Source organism: Octodon degus, unplaced genomic scaffold, assembly GCF_000260255.1.
Source record: "Octodon degus isolate 3935 unplaced genomic scaffold, OctDeg1.0 scaffold00324, whole genome shotgun sequence".
Lineage (NCBI taxonomy): Eukaryota > Metazoa > Chordata > Mammalia > Rodentia > Octodontidae > Octodon > Octodon degus.
Window position 1 is genome coordinate 1,239,158 of NW_004524900.1, and position 3,552 is coordinate 1,242,709.

The 3,552-nt window shown below is 41.3% G+C and overlaps 1 pseudogene; it reads right to left on the reverse strand.

Moving 5' to 3' along the window:
* Nucleotides 1–543: 543 nt before the first annotated feature.
* On the reverse strand, nucleotides 544–1,290 carry LOC105741191 (annotated as a pseudogene).
* Nucleotides 1,291–3,552: the final 2,262 nt, after the last annotated feature.

Sequence of the window (3,552 nt, forward strand, 5' to 3'; positions counted from 1 at the left end):
CGCAAGCTCGCCCACGTCACGTGATCAAGTCTGCCTGGCCCCGCCCCCAGTCCGGGCTCCGGCAGTTGGCCGACAGCTGCCGCGTTGCCATGGTCACCGCAAGCGCTGCAGAGGGGAGGCAAGGGCGGCAAGGGGCGGGGCTGACTGGCGTCTGTAGGTGTGTCTCGACTTGGGGTCGCGAGAGCAGGGTGGAAAGACACTAGCTGCAGCAGCAGTTTTTCGGCAGTCTGGAAGGATTAAGCAGGCGGTTGGCAAGTTCAAGACCAGCGTGGGTAATTTAGCAATTTATGGAGAACTGATCTCAAATATTTAAAAAGGGCGGAAAGGGCAAGGCTCAGGATGTAGCTTAATGCAAGGGCCTGGGGTTAAATTTCAGTCTCCAGTAATAGAAAAATCCTCCCAGGTACGGAAGGCTTAGCGTTGATGGCTCCTAGCTCTTTATTTGTTGCATCTCTCTCTAGCCCCCTGGAATTTTTTTTTTTTCAATTTGGAAACAGATACTTTATTAACTGACCAAATCATAAAAACACCATGGTAGATACCTTAGTTCATCCTTCTAATAAGCCTGTTGATCTGGTCTTCCCTATTTCCCACATCTCCACCTTCCACAAAATGGGTGGTCTTTTTCTTCATTCCACCTCGAGGAGATGATAACTTGAATGGCCACAGGAAATTATTTGCCTCTTTGAAGCGGTTTCCAACAGTATAGATCTCATGAATCAGATCCTCCATGCAGATGATGCCATATTTACCAAGAGATCGAGCAATCAATGAATTATCTGTCAAGGTAATTCGCTTCTCATTGATTTTGCCGTAGCCACACTTGTATATTAGTTCGTTCACTGACTTCAGGTTTGGGTACCCCCATGCAATATATGGCTCCACAATTCTTAGCATGTTAATTGAAGCCTTGTTGAGCTTAACGAAGGTACCATTGAAGATTTGGCGAAGGCGAAGAAGCTGCAACACCTTGGGTACCTTTGGGCTCACACCATTGATACCCCTGATCCGGATGACAAATGCCAGTTTGGGCTCTGCAGGGATATAGAAGTTGCCAGCTTTTCTCGCCATCCTAGCCATTCGGATCTCAGTTCTGTACATCTGTCTGTACTCCTTATGATAGTGCCTGGCTTTTTCATAGATAAACTTCCTCCTCGCCTTGCGAAGCATCTTCTGGGCAAACTTCTTTCTCAGGCATTTTATCTTTAGCTCTGCGAAATGTTTTCACTTTTTCATAAGGGTTTCTGGCACAGCAGGAACCTTCTTTTTCTTCTCTTCTGCAACCTCCATGGTTCCAGCCAGAAAGAGCCCCCCTGGAATTTTATAAAAATATGATGTATTATATATAGTTAATAGCTTATGAAACTCCTCCCCTATTATGACTAATAAAATATGCTAATATAAAATGATGTGTTCTAATGTTCGGATCTACATCAGAGAAGGAAATTATGTATTTTCTGGCTCCAAGCTCAAATACCTGCATAGAGCTCCTCCAGGTGGCCTGGGCTTCTTTACAGCATGTTTGCTGAGTGCAGAGATGTCCTAGAAGGGACCTAGCCTGTCACTGCACTGTTCGTTTGTAGATAGCCAGGTAGGTGGGCTCAATTTCTAGGGGGGAAAGACATCACCTCTAGAGGGAGGTTTCTCTAAAAAATTATGGACATTTTTAGAAAACATTATTTACTACAGGCACAATCTCCCAGCCTTGTAACTCATCTTTACCTCACTGTATTTTGTGTAACTAATTCTGCAACTGGCAGTGGGCAAATGAGTCTGCTTTAGACTGTGTTTTATCAGATTCAAAGGAAAACATGACATCAAAGTTTTGATACAGTAACTTCGTAGTTATTTGTGTAATACTATGTTATATCTTAAGGATGTAAACATTTTCTGTGTTATATGCAAGGATTTAAGCATTTTAACACAATGAATGTTTGGACACCTCTCCTCTCTCTCTCTCTCTCTCTCTCTCTCTCTCTCTCTCTCTCTCTCTCTCTCTGCAGGGATTAAACTCAGGACTTTGCTTTGCTTTGTCAGGCAGATACTTATGCTGCTGATATATCTCTCCAGCCCCCATATAAGGACAATGATAGTTTCATTGTTTCTGGATCTTATAACAAGCTGCAGTTGAAAACCAAACGTCCAAGTACGCTCAATAAAAATATAAGTGAAGCAAAAGTCTTGATTTGTAATCTGTGACTTCCTTCCTTTGCAAACCCTTATTTCTTCAATTTTGGAAATACTGTCATCCAAGTGATTTTCTTTCCTTTTTTGCCTGTGCTAGGAATTGATCTAGGGCCTCACACATGATAGGAATGCTACCACTGAATTACATCCACAGCCTTGGGTTTTAAAAACAGTAAAATACATACAAATAAAAAAAGTTTGAAAAAAAAAGTTTGTTTCAGTACATATTCTGAAATGCTATACATATGGAAGACATAGGAAAACTGAACAAACTGGTCTTTACAAGAATAAAATTTTAGGGACTGGGGAGATAGCTTGGCAGTCTAAGTGCCCGCCTGGCAAGCACAAGAACCAGGGTTCGATCCCAAGTACCACATCCCATGTTGGCCCCAGAACTTTGGACACATAGTGCTGGCCACTGAAACTGGGTATGGTGGTTCATGCCTGTAAGTCAAGCACTGGGGATGCTGAGATAGGGGGATCACTGAGTCCGAGCTGCATAGCAAGGCCTTATACCAAATAAATAAAGACTAAAATAAATAAATAAAAATTTTTACTAAGAGTAATGTGTCATCTAAAGAAAATTAACATTTTTCCATAGTTTCTAACATTTGACTTATTGGTTATCAAATTTAAATTCTATTTTTCTTTGAATATGACACTGCTACAGATACAGGTAAAAGATATAAATGAGATACAAATGTCACATTAGTAAATTTAAAAAAAGAATAAAATAAAGTATTGTTTTGTTTTGTGGTACTGGTAAATGCATACTGGATTGGAATTCTTTCTTTATATTTTTTAGGGAAGGGTCTACAGGGTGTTCAGGGTCTCACTACTAGATCGGACTCAAAGTGATTCTCCTGTTTACAGCCTCCCAAGTGCTGGGATTACAGGTGTGCACCACCAGGCCCAGTCTTAATTGTCATCTCAGCATGTTCTGGGGCAGGGATGGCATGGGAGGCCCAGGGATTGAACCCCTGGCCCCTGTGCCTGCTTGCAGGAACTTTAATCCTGAGCTATTTGGCCAGCCCTTGGATTGGAATTCTTCTAATTGTTCGTTTCTGTAAGTGGCACAGATGTGACTGAGAGGAATGTTAAGAATGACAGGAGATGTACCCCTGGGCTCAAGCTAGAAAAGATATAACAGAAAGTGCTAAACTTGTGAGGTATAATGTTAGGGAGAAATTTAGAAATAGCTAAAGAAAACGTTTTTTTCCCCATAATTTTATTGAGAAACAAATAGCAATGAGACAGTTTCAAAACAAATTGGTAGGACAGTTTCAATAATTAACACATTGCATACATTCTTCCTAGTGGTTAATTGCTGTACATGATGCAACATGATATCCTATTTACAAACAC